Below are 17402 nucleotides of genomic sequence, written 5' to 3'. Positions count from 1 at the left end.
GAAAGCCCATAATTCATGTCCTCCTGACTTATTACTTGGGCAAGTTTCTAGACGCTGGCACTCTGTGGCTATTTGCTTTAGGGGAGACAAGAGGCTGAGTAAAAAGACAGTGATGAGAAAACCACTTTAGGAACCTGCCATTTGCCAGAAAAGAAGAATTGTCCACAAAGATCCTCTGTGATTTGTCGGAAGAGCTCGGCAACCAGAGGGACTCGGCAGTCATTGATCAAGTCTGCTTTTAACAGTTCCTAGTGTATTTATGGCCCACAGCAAGACATCGGAGCGGATGGGGAAGACTCTTCCAACTGCATGCAATTGCTGCCGTTGGGCACAACATATGTTTCAAAGGGTGAACAGACAATCTATACTGAGGTTCATTTTTGGTACATTGTACTGAGGAACGGAGCAAAACCTCCTGATCTGAGCAGGGTCAGCTCAAGTCATTTTGCAGCCTGAGGTTAAGGACAAGATGGCACCTCACTTCCGTTGCATGAAGAGACTGGCAGCTGAATACCTGATTTCAACTCTGGCCAGGGAGCACCTTCTTCCATCACACCTGAGCAGGAGGGGGAGGGAAGGAATTTGACTCAGTTCACCTTTAAAGGCAAACCTACCTAAATTGCACTTTCTGAAACTACTTGCAAACGGAAACACAACCATCCTTTGAAATTCTCATGTCCTTGACTTTTTCTCCAGCCATGTAATATGTGCAAAATGCATATACTAGGATAAAGTGTGTGTGTGTGTGTGTGTGTGTGTGTGTGTAAAAAGAGAGAGAGGGGTGGGGAATTAACTAATGCATTGGCAGAAAATTGCTTTGCCAAAAAAGTGTACAGTGGTACCTCGGGTTAAGTACTTAATTCGTTCCAGAGGTCTGTTCTCAACCTGAAACTGTTCTTAACCTGAAGCACCACTTTAGCTAATGGGGCCTCCTGCTGCTGCCGCACTACCGGAGCACGATTTCTGTTCTCATCCTGAAGCAAAGTTCTTAACCTGAAGCACTATTTCTGGGTTAGCGGAGTCTGTAACCTGAAGCGTATGTAACCTGAAGTGTATGTAACCCGAGGTACCACTGTATATAGGGCAATATTTCATGCAAGCATGTGCATAAGAAGAAATTGGCACGAAAATGCTGGCAAATTTTAATTAGGTTTTTAAAATTGGAAACTGATATGGAGAACTGAACTTAAGAATGAAGAAAAAGAGAATCTGAGAGAAACCCTAACAGAGAGGTTTGCCCACCCCTACCTGAGTGCAGCAAGTTTCCTTGAAGAAGAAAGGGCAGCCTGCATGGCAGCCTGGCAGCAGTGCTCCCCCCCCCACCTCCCAGCATCCACTGCCTGAGGCAGCTGACATATGCTGCCTAACCATTAGGCCACCCCTGCATCCATACCACACACCAAACAGAGGGTGCTGCTGATTATATCCATGGAGCAAATTCATTGGTTCATGGAAGCCAATGTGATCCACTAGTCATTAGGCAAAGTCATTGGAAGAGGAGTAGGGAGACATGCTTAGGGAGGGCCTAAAGCTATGCCTGTTGAACATGGAGAGAAATGACTGAGCTAGTTAGGTTATTGGTCTGAACCAATATAATTCGTCTGGAGTAATTTTGAGATGGAGCTAAAGAAAGAAAGAAAGAAAGAAAGAAAGAAAGAAAGAAAGAAAGAAATTGTACTAGTGTGAGCTCACACATTTTAGTAACATGGTGCAGGTATTCCTGAATGGAGAAAAGGGGTCAATAATACATTGCACTCTTCTGCCTAATTGATTTCCCAATGCTATGCAGTGCAACATGGCTATCAGTTGATTATGCCATTTAAAATATGATCAAAAGCTAACTAATATTATAGCCCCTAAATATGCTTTAGACCGATACAATATCTTCTCAAAGCAGAGGATTAAGCAGTGTAAGTAGGCAATTTAAATTGACTAGAACTAAAAATTGGAGTCCATTTACATTTACAGTTTCAGTAATTAAATGATAACGCAAACCATTACTGCCTTTGATATGAAAAGGGAACTCAATTTCTCCCCTCTCCCTGCAAAGTGCCCATTTAGAACTGCATTCCATGGAGGGCTGCTACTCGGAAACCATACGAAGCTATCTCAAAGCCCTGATGCCTTTACGAAGATTTCCCTCTCACAGTGGTTTTCTGAAAACTGGGCCTCGAGTAATGCTGAGTAAATCCATGGGAAATGTGCTCCACTCTCGCACTTCTGGGTGCCTCTACGAGGCAATGATGCTTTCTCGCTTGGTCTCTCTGACAGGAGCTGTTTGAGGCAAGCTGCAAGGCACATTAACCAGAAGGCATTATTGAGTGGAGGCAAGGAGTGAACTGGGGCAGCCCAGTGTAGCTGCTGTACCTGGAGAATACAGTATATGGTGCCATTGGTTTGTGTGGCAGGCATTCTCTAGATATAGCACCTGTTCAGGCACAGCACACACCTACCGTCTTCACTGCTACCAAGGTATGCACACTGGGCCCCTTCAGCATCCACCCCTCCACATGAACAGATTCGGTATCTCAGAGACAACATACCTCTGAAATGTTGCTGTCAGACAGAGATAGAGAACCTCAGGAATGGGGGCCAAATGTGGCTCTCCAGGTCTATCTGGCCCTTGGGACTTTCCCCCACACTCGTCCCCAGCCACATCCTCTCCCTCCAGGCCACACACATTACCAGCCCTACTTTGTACCCTGCCAACCAGTTGAGTGTTTTCACTTGGCTTGACTGTGCCGATGAACTCTGACAGTGCTTCTTGTTTGCCCAGACGGAGGATAAATGGATGGAGGTCTGCACATGCACATAGAAGGCAACCTACAGTACCGAAGGTGAATTTCACATTTGTTGCCCTGTCCACTTTTGCCTCTGGTTCTGCCCATCACTAGCATTTGGCCCCTGGAAGAATATCCAGAAGGAAGCATGGCCCTTGGGTTGAAAAAGCTTCTCCCACCCCATGTTTGATAACAACAGAAGAGCCTGTGCAAAAGTTTCAAATGTCAGTTTCATGACCCTATTTGATTTCATTAGGAAAAGAAGTTCAGTCTTGAAAGACCGTCAAAGTCATAGTTTTGAATGCGGTCCAGGAAACAAATGGCTGTGCATTTCTGCAAATCCTGGTGGAGGTAATGTTAGCTTGAGTAACTGCGCTGAGCAAATCAGAGACAGTGGGGTGGAACTACAAAAACAGCAGAAGGGTCAGAGGGAAACTGGCTGAGGAAGATGACTCGTTTTTCAAGCAGGAATATTGAAATGCATGAAATGATTGAGAAGGCAAGGGCAGCGGTTTGCAATCCCCCTAGCTATTCAATAAAATATTGGCTAAGCCCCTTCTTTTTTCCCTCTTTTTGTTGTTGAGGGTGATAAAATAAAATCATTATGACTTTGTTCATGATGAACACTGAAGGGTTTTCTGTGGTGCTTGGAGTGCCATGGAAGCTGTCGGATGGGGCAACTCCATCCAGAACTGAAAACTGGTGATTCAAGGCAGCTGGATTAGAATAGTGTGTCTTTTCTCTTTATCTGGATTGCATACTTCAGCAGCTTTCCAAAGCCTTAGGCAGAGGTGTTTTCATAAACTGCTACTTGATCCTTTTAACTGCTATTAGCAGCTAAACAAAGGACTCTCTTTTTTAAGGCCTATAGCAGGAGTCAGAAACCTATGATCCTCTAGATGCTGTTGGACTAAGGTTACCAGATTTTTTTCAATGAATCCGGGGACACTTTTCAGCTTCAATGGATTTTGTATGGGGACTGATATGTAAATACGGGGACTGTCCCCGGGAAATGGGGACGTCTGGTAACCTTATGTTGGACCCAACTCCCATCAGCTGAAGCCAACATGGTGGAAACAATGGCAACAATACCTGGAGAGCCACAGGTTCCCCATCCCTGGCCTTTGCTACCTGAGTGCCCGAAGGGTTATTAATACCAGTGCATTCTTGAATGATTCAACATCAGGGAGTGTGAGAGCCTTCCGATATAATATTACAGATCTGCATGTGAAGGGATGTGGATGCCAAAATAACCTTTAGATCAGGATGCCAAACAATCTAGATCTAAATATACAGTCAGTTTACAGGCAGGTCTTTTTGTCAGCAGGTACTTGAGGGAACTCGGTTCTGGCACCTCTCAAGTGGGTGCCATTGCTATTCTAAGAGAATGAGGGAGGTTTCATGGCGAGTTCTGGCAGCTCTTTTTTAGGAAAATAGCACTGACTACAGGGATCGTGAAGCTGAGGCTCCAATACTTTGGCCACCTCATGAGAAGAGAAGACTCCCTGGAAAAGACCCTGATGTTGGGAAAGATTGAGGGCACAAGGAGAAGGGGACGACAGAGGACGAGATGGTTGGACAGTGTTCTCGAAGCTATCAACATAAGTTTGACCAAACTGCGGGAGGCAGTGGAAGACAGGAGTGCCTGGTGTGCTCTGGTCCACGGGGTCACGAAGAGTTGGACACGACTAAACAACTAAACAACAACACAGGGATTAAGACCTAAGCACTGGAATTCTTTCTTTTAAACTTTTATTAAACTGGCCAAAATGTTACAGAAACAAAAGTCTATCTAATGAGCCTGCATTGCAACTTTATTATAAAAGGAAACCATTTTTGCAACACAGAAATTGATGTCGTAACTCCATTACTTCTCTGTATATGCTGTCAATCAGTTTGTCAATCTCGGCCATCTCCAATGCCTTATTCAGCTATTCCTTAACAGACAGAATAGAAACAGCATTCCAGTGTATAGCTAAGAAACAATGGTGGGTGGTGCCCATTGGGACTGGTAGGGCAGAATTTAGGGAGACCCACAGCAGGTGGAGCTACAACCAATGAGAGGCAGAGCCAACTAATTCCAGTTTTATCCCCATCCTTCTCCCTGTTGAGTTCTACATGAGCAACACTGGTCTCATCCACAGTCCATTTGTCCAGACACTTTCCCTGGGAAAAACCATTGAATCGCAACAAACATCAGTTCGGTTACTTTGCTGATTTATTTCAGCAATAAACAGTAGGTTTTCCAGAGGAAAGTGGTGGGATGAAAGAAAACCCTCTCAGACCTGTGCCCAGAAATGGTGGGACAAACAGAAGAAACTATAGGACTAATGGGAGTATAGATGAGCCCACTGAGGCCAAGGAGGAAGAAGCTGATAGGCAGTTCCACCCCGTAAACTGATTGTAAGTAAGAGGACAGGCAAGTGGGGCCTGGCTGAGGGCAGGCTGGAGCTGGTGGGACAGTGCCCCACTTCCCCCAATGGACCACCCTCAAAAGGCTAAGGCAGTCTTCGCTGCAGCCAAGAGTCAGTAGTTTTATAGGAATCTAAAACCCCACATTAAAAAATAAAATACTGCAAGAGGCCAAATGTAATATTAATTCCAACAAATTACCAAAGGGCACGACCATTTGTTTCAACCGCTGACCCCAAAAGACATCTGGTGAAAGTGGCTGCCCATACATACTAAGCAATCCTGCAGGAGTCAAGAGCACCATATTAAAACAAAGTGAAAATAAGGAAAGGGGATGGCAGAAATAATGTTGCCACCAAATTCGCTTTTGCAAACATCAATGCAAAAGATGAAAAATATTTATAGAAGAAGCAATTAACTTCCAAATGAAGGGGAAAATAGAAACAAACAAGGAGTGTTTGCCTGTTGGCCTACTGTGGAAATCTGCGCTTTGCTAACAAGGAGACGCCAGTGTTTGCGTTCTGATTAGGAGCATGGATTGAGAGCAAGCCAAGAAGATGGAAAGTAAACAGTCCATAAAAGCTGACCTCCCATGTTGCATGCAGCCTGTAATTTGTTTCAGTCACTATGGGAAAACAGATGTGCCTTCATTAGCACACACACACCCCACCTCCACAAGCTCTTTATATTGATTGCAAATAGGAGAACAGATTGGTGGGATTTGGGAACTGTTCTAGACAAACAAAGGGTCCCTAGTCCAACTGGATAAGGTGGAGAGAAAAGAAAGGTAGAAAGCAAACGTAACACGTTTATTTGAACTAATAATAAGACACATCAGCGTATTTTTCTGCACCAGTCAGAGGAGAGAAGAAATGGAATGAATGCAAAATGTGACATTATTTTAAACCCCAGAATTCAGAAGCTTTAGACCTTGGAAATAAGAATTGCACGTGCTCAAGACCCCCAAAAAGCATCACCATAAATTAAGTGTGTCTAACTGCACAATGAATAGCAGCTATTACAGTGGTACCTTGGGTTAAGTACTTAATTCGTTTCGGAGGTCAATTCTTAACCTGAAACTGTTCTTAGCCTGAAGCACCACTTTAGCTAATGGGGCCATGCCGTTGGAGCCTGATTTCTGTTCTTATCCTGAAGCAAAGTTCTTAACCTGAAGCACGATTTCTGGGTTAGCGGAGTGTGTAACCTGAAGCGTATGTGACCTGAAGCATATGTAACCCGAGATACCACTGTATGTTTATTTTAAGTAATAAAGCACCGTTTTCCTGTGACATACCTCCAAAGGTGGGTGGCCTTGGTTAAGTTCAGACAAACTGGGGAAATGGGGATAATACACCTATACTACTGCACAGACAACACATGCGCACAGAGAAAGAGAAAAAGTGTGCAATAGTTCCCAACTGAAGACAAATTGCGTCTATACAATGGTTACTTTTACTTAGACCCAAAGCTATGTCCTGAACCCCTGACCTACCTTGCAGCAAGTCAGTACGCCAAGTCTCCAGTCCTGGCTCAATCCACATGTCGAGCGTCCAAAGCCCCTCAGAGATCCTGGAGCATCCAAGCTGCAGTCCATCAACATGGGCAGTTGAGCAGACACAGCACCTCAGCTCTGATGCTGATTGCAGCATCTGGGCTTGATGAGGCATGTGACCCTCACCTGTTCCAATCCTACTCCACCTCCTCCCAGAGCTAGCGAGCCCCACCTGGCCAGCTAGGGAGCTGGGTTATGGGCCCTTGCCTGCCTCAGCTTCCTAGAGTGCCACTCCCACTGCTCCCTACACCTCAAAACCTGCCGTGTTTGTGGAGACAGGGGCCCCTCTGGCTCTGGTGATGGGTCCTGCTGCTCTGGTTCCTGTGCACTGACCCCCATCCCCTTGTCATTTTCCGTCAGCCCATGAGTACTTCCTACACCAACCTCTCCTTCCCCATCCCCAGCTTGTCCTGGTGTGACCCAGTCCTGGCTACAACCCTTGCCAGGATTCTCTTCCTCCTCCCCATTGTCCTGCCAGTTCATAACAGGCTCCTTCTGCTTCAGAGAACAGCTGGGAAGATTGACTTGCAGTGCAATCCTGGGGAAGGGTCATAGCTCAGTAGAAGAGCATCTTCTTAGCCACTAGATAGTCCCAGATTCAATCCCTGACATCTCCAGGTAGGACTGGAAGAGAATCCTGTCTGAGAACCAGTAACAGCTGCTGCCAGCCAGTGTGGACAATACCAAGCTAGGTGGACTAATGGTCTGACTTGGCATAAGGCAGCTTCCTATGTTCCTATAGTTGTTTTCTCATAAGACCCACTGGGGCTACTCACTAGCAAGTGTGCTTAGGATTGCACCCTTAACATGATTGTGGCCAGTTTTAAGATGCTGGCCACTTGCCACTGTATAAAACTGTTGAGCCCTAATGTGCAAGACAATAATGGATTAGTGTGTCCCAAGCAGTGGATAGAGGCAAAGGCGCCCACTCCTGCAAATATGGGAACTGCATTTGAGTGGCATGTGGGCCACTTCTGAGAGCGCAGCAATGTAGTGCTCTGTTGGCTTCATCACCTGGCAAAATCCTGATTTTGCAACATGGCCTTTTTTGCCATCTCCCTACAAAGGGAACGAAACAATGAACAAACGTGTCCATGAAATGTTTTCTGTTTTTGGACATATGTTCCCAAATATGAGCAAACAAGTGGCTATTCTACCCTACTCACTACCAAATTTGACTGGATCCCTTTCTAAACAACAAATAACCACAACCCTAGAAGTAAGTCCCTTTGTGTCAAATGGGGCTTACTCCCAAGTAAACGCACACAGGATTGCAGCTTATGCAAAGCAAACCCCTTCTTTCTGTTATTTTGCCTACTGGATCAGTTTGCATGCACAGTTAAACATCTGCTAAGAATTTCATCCCTAGTGGCAGTACAGATGCCATTTATATCCCTAAGTCTGCCCAGTCTCCTTTAATGCTATTAATCACATTATTTCAATTAATGGAGCTGAACTAGCTGGCCTGGGCTAATGGGTTATTAATGAGATCATGTTAGATTTGGACGATCCCAAGCATCAGCTATATGAGTCTTCATCATTTCTGCACTGTGCCTCTTTCATTCCTTGAATCTCCTCAAGAATCGCAAAGGTTCCATTATGCTTTCCCATCACACCAGTCCTCTCAGTGATGCGCAGCTGTGCCTGGTATCAATTACAGACGGACTGGAGTCATATTTTATTTGTGATACTGTATGTTCTAAAGCAGGGGAGGGAATCAATGGTTGTTTATATTGCCATTCCTCAATCCCCTGCTTTAAAGTAATTCATGACAAGGCTGAAGCCATTCATTTTATTAAGCTGTTATTAGTGGCCAGAAATTATTCTGCTTCATTGATCCTGAGGTGAATGAATTGCTACTCATTAATTTAGGGCCATATGTTTCAGATTTCAATTTTCCTTTGGAGACCAAATCCTTGTTGCTGTTGTTTCCTTAAAAAATATGTACTGGAACAGACATTTTGCTTTGCTAAGGATTGGGTTCATTGTTATTTTCTTTCCTTTCATTTTAAAGATAACATGGTTGAGAAATTGAGAAAGAAGGATTTTTTCTAAATATAGAGCAGGTTTGCCTGTTCTGTCAAATCTGAACATTCTGCTATTGCAAAAGCTTGCGTTGGTAGCAATTTTCTCTTTTACTTGCATCAGGCCTGGTTGCTTTTTGTTGTTGTCTTTGGTTTTCAACAATTATTTACAGTGATTCCTTTTAAAAGAATTCAAGATACAAAATTCTTTGAAACGTCATAGCAGGTTGTGATGATGATCAAAGTGGCTGGATCATCCTGGGGCAGTGAATTCTATAGTCTTGGACCCTTATTTCCAATATTAGCACTCTGCTGCTTAGTGTGATCTGTAAAGAGCACCTGGGGTGGGAAGGGTTTGCTCTCCTATTTTAGCACAAAATTCCAGCACTGGAGTGATGTGGGGGTTGGGAATGCTGCCTTCTACTCTTAAAGAGCAAGCAGATGGCTTTACCACCAGTATAAGATGCTTATGTGCTATGATGCCTTCTACTTAGAGAGGATCTATCTCTGATTGGGAGAGATAGTGCTCTGCCAGTTCTTTAGATCTCTCACTAAAGAACAGGCAGGATGCTTTGTTTTTTGGTTGGCTAAATAAAGCTAATAAAGAAATGTTAAGCTAAAGCTTTGGGGCAGGTGGGCCACTTCCTGGGGCTTGGTGGGCTGGATTCAGTTTGGGGAGGCACAGGTTAGTCCAATCTGAGAGCATAGAATTGTTGAGTCGGAAGAGATCCCAAGAGCCATCTAGTCCAACCCCCTACAATTCAGGAATCACAGCTGAAGAATATCTGATAGATATTTAAAACTTCCAATGAAGTTTAAAACCCCTGTTTAAAAACTTCCAATGAAGGAGAGTCTACTACTTTCCAAGGTAGCCCATTCCACTGTCAAACAGCTTTTACCATCAGAAGATTATTCCTAATGTTTAGTTGGAATTCTCTTCCTTGGATTTGAATCCATTGGTTCTGGTTCTACCCTCTGGAGCAGCAGGAAACAAGTTTGCTCCAACTTCTTTGTGACAGCCGTTCAGATATTTGAAGATGGCTATCATATCATCTTTCAGTCTTCTCTTCTCCAGGGTAAACATATTCAACTCCCTCAACTGTTCCTCATAAGACTTTAATTTTCACATCTATCATCTTGGTTGCCCTCTTCTGCACACATTCCAGCTTCTTGATATCCTGTGATGCCTTAAGTGGACAAATCTTAAACTGTGAAGCCAAGAACTGGACAAAGTACTCCAGGTGGGGTCTGACCAAGGTAGAATAGAGTGGTACTATTACTTCTTTTGATATGGACACTTTATGATACTATATATCTGAAGTGCTTTGAACAATCGAGCTGTATAAATGCTAAACATTATTACTGACCAGGACTGCTTTAGATCTCTTTTTAATTTTGCAAAGTTTAAAAGGCAGTAGCACAAAACTTTATTTCATGGGATAGTGACTTAGTAAACCTTAAAAAATCCTACAGGAGTGACAAAAATAAAAAATGTAGCGCATTTGTATAAGCTATACATCATGCAGTGCAACAAATACATTGCACAATAAATTTAATACATTTTGTACTCAAAATGATGCATCGCCTTCCAAATCAAATTTATCACCGCTTCAGTTTCACTTCATGTGCTGAATCAGAGTCGCCACCTACTTAATTAAAACCTTCACCTGTGGTTTGGTATCATGCTATAAATCAGGTCAAACCGAAATTAAACATGTTGCATATTAGAACCCATTCATCAGCTCATAAGTTAATTATAAAGCAAAATAAACCTTTATGAAGATGTTCCAAAAGAAAACTAGGCACACTTCCACATGGACAGAATGAGGGCCAAGTGCCCGTATCTGCTGAACATGGTGCCATTGAAAAGCTGGATTCATGTTGTGTGTGTGATGCTATAAACAGACAGCAAAGACTATGATTGCGTTGGCAGTCACCTGGACTTGTGCAGATTATGACCACCAGCTTATGACAATCAAAAGTCCACCTCGAAGTTCTGCTTTGCGTGCCCCACAGAAATGAATGGGTGTTGTGCCAGGACCACAATAGTGTTTTTGCACAGCAACCTCTGATCATTTCAACGGGGCTTGCATGGGACCTTCCGGCTGAAGTGTGCTTCTTAAATTTGGTGCTTGATGTGCTTTAAGTATGACTAGTGTCATACATGCCTGTTGTAAACATGCATGAAAACATGTAAACTTCCTCTAGTGAAACGATGGGGAACCTGTGGCCCTCCAGTTGTTGCTGGACTACAGTTCCCATTGTCCCTGAACATGGACCATGCTTGTTGGGGCTGATGGGAGCTGGAGTTCAACAACAAGAACAGGAGGGGTACAGATTCCCCATCTCTGATCTAGTGTCCCCTTGAACAAAATTCCATCCTCCTAAGGCAGCAGGTCTGGCATTCCCAAGGGCAGCATGTGAAATGGGAACCACTGCTGTGCTGTCAGCCCAGCTGCAGAGGCACTGCTGCTTGGAGGGGCCAGGATAGACAGGGCAGAGTGGTGGTAAGGATGTGGGAGCACTGGGTTGGTGGCAGAAGTGGGTGAAGATGTGTGTGTCCCCCATCCTCCCTTCTGCTTCCCCCCTCCTTTCCTTCCATTCTGCCCCACCTCATCCCCGTGAGCAGAAATGCTGCTGCAGCCAGGAGGATGGTGCAGCAATGGTGCCTCATCTCATGCGCCCTGAGTGAGCATTCCTGAGCACACTCAGGCAGATAGCCTGCTGTTAGGTAGAATGAGGAAGGTGCCACAGGCAGCTGGTTTTGGGTTGTCATGGAACAGTAGCAAGTGGTTAGCTATTTAGTTAGGTGTCCCCCGTCCCCGTCCCCCGCCCAATTATTATTTTTATTATTGCCAGGAGAAGGAGAGACTGTTTTGTGCTTTTCTGCCTCAGGTCTCAAAATAACTTGACCAACCACGACTGGTGTATGTGTCGTATGCTGATTTGCCTCAGATAGCAAAAACACCTTGGGATAGCTCTGACAATGTACTTGCCAGTTTCTCTCAGTTTCCTCATTTTTTTCATTCTTAAGTTCAATTCTCCACTTTGAGACTGTTTGTTTGCTTGTTTTAAAGTCCTTATGGAAATTCACCAGCATTTTAGCATGATTTCCCCCCCTAGTATACACATGCTTATATGCAATTTTGCCTAATCTATACATTATTGAAAAGCAGTCTTCCCTAATCTGATGAGTTTTTAAAAATGTTATTTTTGTGGGATATATTCAGTCTCATATAGCCAACATGCTTAACTATAATTCATGCATGTTAAGACCATATAGTAAGATGCCCTGCTAGGCTTAGATAGGTCACACCCTCTCACCTTGGGAGAAATGGTTACCAAAATCTTTGTTCTAAGTTTTTCCACCATGTGAACCAGTAAGGATGTCTAAGTTGGATGCCCCAAGCTTAGACTGTGTGGCTTTAGCAAGCCATCTAATTTAGAAACATTTACCATTTTGAAACTAAATTAAACTGCTTGTCTTTTTTTGCTGCTGTATGGAAAAGCATATTAATCTGACCTTTGAATAATTTGTAAGTAAACCATTTATGGTTCTATGCTAAGGGAAGTGGGAATTTTTGAAAGCAACTTAGAAGGGGATGTTTTAAAGGTCTAACAGCCTATATTTCCATGCTTTATATTGCTGCTTGTTTTGTGATTTTAAATCTCTACCGAGGCTCTTTCACCAAAAAATACTTGCCCCAAACCTGGATCTAGGCACCCAGGGATTTTTTCCTTTTATTATACCACTACTATTTCCCTTTTACCAAAACCAAACATTTTCACAAATATATGCATTTTTATGCACCCTTTACATCAAGTTATGTAGTTTTGCACACATTACTTGGCTGGGTAACTGTGTTCCAATTTTGGAATGATGGCCGTGTTTTGTTTCTGAAAGTGCAGATTAGCTAGGTTCACCTTGAAATGCAAACTGAATTGAATTTCTCCTCCATCCCTACATCAGTTTGCATCTGCATGCCAAATTATTATGGGGCCTGGTTTTCCTTCACAAGCCTCTTCCCTTGCTGCACATCTTACAGGGCTTTTAGACTGAATCTGTCAAGTGAGAGGGCATTCACTCTCCTATTCCAAAGAAGAACTTAGAAATAGGATTTTGTAAGCTCTCTCTCTCTTTTTACCTAGCCAAGCCATGCTGCTTTCGTATTATCTGCCTTTTAATCTCACCTCCTCAATTCTAATTCAATTAGATCCTGACAGCTAGCAGATGACATAACTTCTATTTAATTAGCACTCCACCCCACAACGTCCTGTTCATCAATATTTCTCTCACACAGACATGGCTTCTTACAGTTTTCCCTGATGATTCTTTCCATGGTTAGATACAAAGAGCATCTTGCTGACACCACATCCATCAGGGAGGAAAACAGAGACAACAAGAAGAGCCGAAATGAGATCTCACACAAATGGGATTGCAATTTTGTGATTTGATGGAGTGGGGGGAAATCTGGTACAGGTCAGGAGACAGGGCCACAGGGGGAAGTATGGGTGAGAGCCAAGGCCCACAGTTGCCAATTGCCACATCACCTCACTGCTCTGCTACTGTCACCCACATTGTACCAGTGGGACAAGAGGCTAGTTTCTACACACCCCTCTGCACCATTTATCCAGAGGCATTACCGGAGGACACATTCCAGCCAGGCAAAAACACTCCGGATGTGAAGCAGGGGGCCATGACATGGCATGCAGGGCTGAGATCAACAGTGCTGTGCCCCAGTACAGTGGGTAGCTACAGTGGTATATATGTAGGCCCACTGGGTTGGTAGGAAATTGCCCAGAGGCCTAGTTGCCAGTTGTGAGGGGGGTGGATGGAGAAGGAAAGATGCCTTCCCTCCCCTTTCACATGTGTGAATCGCACACTCACGTGAAACTGGCAGAAGTTGTTTATGGAATCTATGCACGTGCCTCGTTTAAAGGACCTAAATTGTTTTTGCTGAGGTACCAAAGTGCACATCAAGCGGTGAGAAGTTACAAGGAGCGGGTGAGGGGGTGGCCAGGCACTGTGGTAGGCCACAAAGGCATGGCTAGTGGGTTACATTTAGCTTCGTAGGTCACAAATGGGGGAGGCCTGATTTTTTTAGAAAGTATGAACATAGAGCAGTGCTATTTTTCTAGGAAAAGAGGTGCCAGAACTCACCATGAACACCTCCTTTGTTCTCTTAGAATGGCAATGGTGCCCACCTGAGAGGTGCCGGAACTGAGTCCCCCCAAGTTCCTGACATAGAGACACTGGAAGGCACAGAGCTGTCTAGCCAGTTCGAAGCTGCAGCTTCGGCTCATGGTAAATGAGTTGGGCTAATCCATTGATTACAAGCAGGGAGTGAAGATCAGTGGTTTAGGCAGCGAGTCTGTGTGCAAAGTGCCAAATTCAGTGGCTGTTTATACACCTAAATCGGGGGACATTGCTGAGGGAAGGGAAGTGGGGTCAGAATTTTGCTCCTGCTTTCTAGCAACTGTCTCATAAGCAAGCAAGCAATTAGACAAAAAACCTTAGCCAAATGGAATCTTCCTCCCAGGTTGTTGTTATTGTTCTTAATTACCTCCCCTTCACCCTAAGATCCCAGGGCAGATTACAACCTTAAAACACAATACTGAAAACAGTAATAAGCTGGCTCCTGAAAATATACACCTCAAGTGTCAGAAGTCAGGGTAAATACGTGTGTCTTCCGTAACCAGGTAGATGCACATCTATGATATTTGCAACCTTAGGCCCAACATCATAGCAGCCCAGCACAGCTGTGGGGAACCTTTGGTCCTCCAGCTACTGCTCAACTACAATTCCCATCAGCCCCAGCATGTATCCAATGATCAGGGCTGATGGGAGTTATAGTTCAGCAACACCTGAAGGGCCAAAGGTTCCACACACCTAGTTGAGTGCTTAGAAGTCTGCTCCAGTAATTCCGATTCTATATTTTGCATTGGTCTTCAAACTACAAGAAATATTCCAACCTGAGTTTTGCTGTCGCTCAGAAAGTCTCTGACCCACTTGACCTGACTGGCAGCCGTGAGAGTTTTCTTGTAGGCATAAATTTGCATTTCTGCTATGCTATTTTCAGTAAAACTAGCCTTTTTACAATGTTTATCTGTGCCCATGAAGCACACCACAGTCGCTTGGTCAATAGCTGTGGCCTGCCCGCCCTTATGCTCACTCTTTGTAGCAACTGGAGCATATTGTCAATTGATATATGCCTGAAGACTGACCTCTGCAGACCTAGGAGGAGGCAGCTGTCCTGTTTCTCAGGCTGAAAGTAGCCTGGGCTGATTGGAGCCATTGCTAGTTGTCCCCCTAAGTGAGTTATTTTGCAAGCGTTGTTTGCAGTCCTGCCATTAAAATTCATCGAACTACAAAAATCAATTACTCTGGGACATTTCATAGATTATAAACATGAATGATGATATCTTCATAATTAATGATTATAAGAGAGCAGCTTTAATAGTTTTCTTCCTTGTGGTTGGCTTGATTCCTAATCTACAATGGTTGCTGCTGGTGAAATGCAAAAGGTAAATTGGGTTGTCTTACTACTACCCTTGGGGCATCTAGCTGGGGACTGCAATTTCAATCCTCTAATATTGTTTTTCACTTTTTGTGCCCATTTTCCCAGTAAGGCAGGGACAGGGAATCTCTGGCCCTCTAGATGTTGCTGGAATACAACTCCTGTCAGCTCTGTCCAGCATGGTCAATGGTCAGGGATGATAGAAACTGTAGTCCAACAATATCTGGAGGACCTCAGGATCCCTATCCCTGCAGTAAGGATGTGAAATGCATATGTAGCAATGTTCATGGCTCAAAGACATTGAAAGAAAATGGAGGTCCCATTAGGGTAGAATATAGTATGTGTTTTGTGCCAGAAAGTCCCAAACATTTATTGTTTTGTTGTTTAGTTGTTTAGTTGTGTCCGACTCTTCGTGACCCCATGGACCAGAGCATGCCAGGCACTCCTGCCTTCCACTGCCTCCCGCAGTTTGGTGAAACTCATGCTGGTACCTTCAAGAACACTGTCCAACCATCTTGTCCTCTGTCGTCCCCTTCTCCTTGTGCCCTCAATCTTTTCCAACATCAGGGTCTTTTCCAGGGAGTCTTCTCTTCTCACGAGGTGGCCGAGGTATTGGAGCCTCAGCTTCAGGATCTGTCCTTCCAGTGAGCACTCAGGGCTGATTTCCTTAGGAATGGATAGGTTCGATCTTCTTGCAGTCCATGGGACTCTCAAGAGTCTCCTCCAGCACCATAATTCAAAAGCATCAATTCTTCGGCAATCAGCCTTCTTTATGGTCCAGCTCTCCCTTCCATACATCACTACTGGGAAAACCATAGCTTTAACTTTACGGACCTTTGACGGCAAGGTGATGTCCCTGCTTTTTAAGATGCTGTCTAGGTTTGTCATTGCTTCTGGCAGAAATGACTGGCAGAATCCGAGACCAGGGAGAAGAGTCGGTGGAAGAAGATTGGAAGAAATTTAAAGACTATTTACAGAAATACTTCAAAATTAATGAATGTTAGAATGATGTCAGAATGAAGTTAAGTGGTTTTAGCAGCAGTGTTATAAGGGTGTATGTAAAAATGGATTGTTAACAGGTGAGAATCTAAAGCTATAATATATTAAGTTAAAGGATTAAGATAAAAACAGAGGGAAAGGAATTGCTGAATTAATTAACTGAACTGGAATACAAAAAAGGGAGGCGTGAGGAGGTCAGGGAAACAAGTAAATGAAATGTAAGGTATGGAAAGATTGATTTGTTTTTTAAGTCTCTTTTATTTTTTCTGTATTTTGTATTTTTTCTTTTCTCTATTTTTCTTTTTCTTATATATGTAACCTTTTTTTGGAAACCTTAATAAATATCATTTTAAAAAAAAAAAAAAAAAAAAGGTTTGTCATTGCTTTTCTCCCAAGAAGCAAGCGTCTTTTAATTTCGTGACTGCTGTCACCATTTGCAGTGATCATGGAGCCCAAGAAAGTAAAATTTCTCACTGCCTCCATTTCTTCCCCTTCTATTTGCCAGGAGGTGATGGGACCAGTGGCCATGATCTTAGTTTTTTTGATGTTGAACTTCAGACCATATTTTGCACTCTCCTCTTTCACCCTTATTAAAAGGTTCTTTAATTCCTCCTCACTTTCTGCCATCAAGGTTGTGTCATCTGCATATCTGAGGTTGTTGATATTTCTTCCGGCAATATAAAACACTTATACTGGACCTCTAAGGCCCCACATTTAGGCTTGTAACAAGAAGTTTACACTTCCCAGGCAAAGGCTATAGCTTAGGAGCATGGAAGCCTAGATTCTTGCAGATGACATCTTCAAATCTCACTCATGATGCAGTGGGAGCAGCAGACAGACGCAGAAGAAACATGCAAATTGGGCAAATTGCACACTCACCTGTCTGCAGGATTGCTGCTGCCCCACAATATAGTGTTTGAATCATGCTGTTGGTGCTCTGAATCAAAATGTCTGAGCTGGTGAATGTGAGTGAATGTCATAAAGTTTTTCAGTGGTGCTCCATACCTCATCCTCCATCCACCTTCACAGCTGCCCACTCCTGTTAAGTAACAGTCATATCAGTGGATTGAACATTATTTTCAGCAGAAGGGGGAAATAATAGATGCTGGCATTTTTA

General features: G+C 43.7%; 1 long non-coding RNA gene across 1 annotated transcript in view; it reads right to left on the bottom strand.

Moving 5' to 3' along the window:
* LOC308479591 overlaps window positions 1-13980 on the bottom strand; it is a 33754-nt gene extending 19774 nt beyond the window's left edge. Inside the window, exon 1 of the long non-coding RNA XR_013987745.1 lies at window positions 13930-13980. This is a non-coding gene — a long non-coding RNA (uncharacterized lncRNA). The remainder of the gene's footprint in view (window positions 1-13929) is intronic.
* Window positions 13981-17402: the final 3422 nt, after the last annotated feature.

The sequence above is a fragment of the Podarcis pityusensis genome, assembly GCF_964106645.2.
Source record: "Podarcis pityusensis genome assembly, chromosome: 1".
Classification (NCBI taxonomy): domain Eukaryota; kingdom Metazoa; phylum Chordata; class Lepidosauria; order Squamata; family Lacertidae; genus Podarcis; species Podarcis pityusensis.
This window is presented reverse-complemented; position numbering and strand designations above follow the sequence as displayed.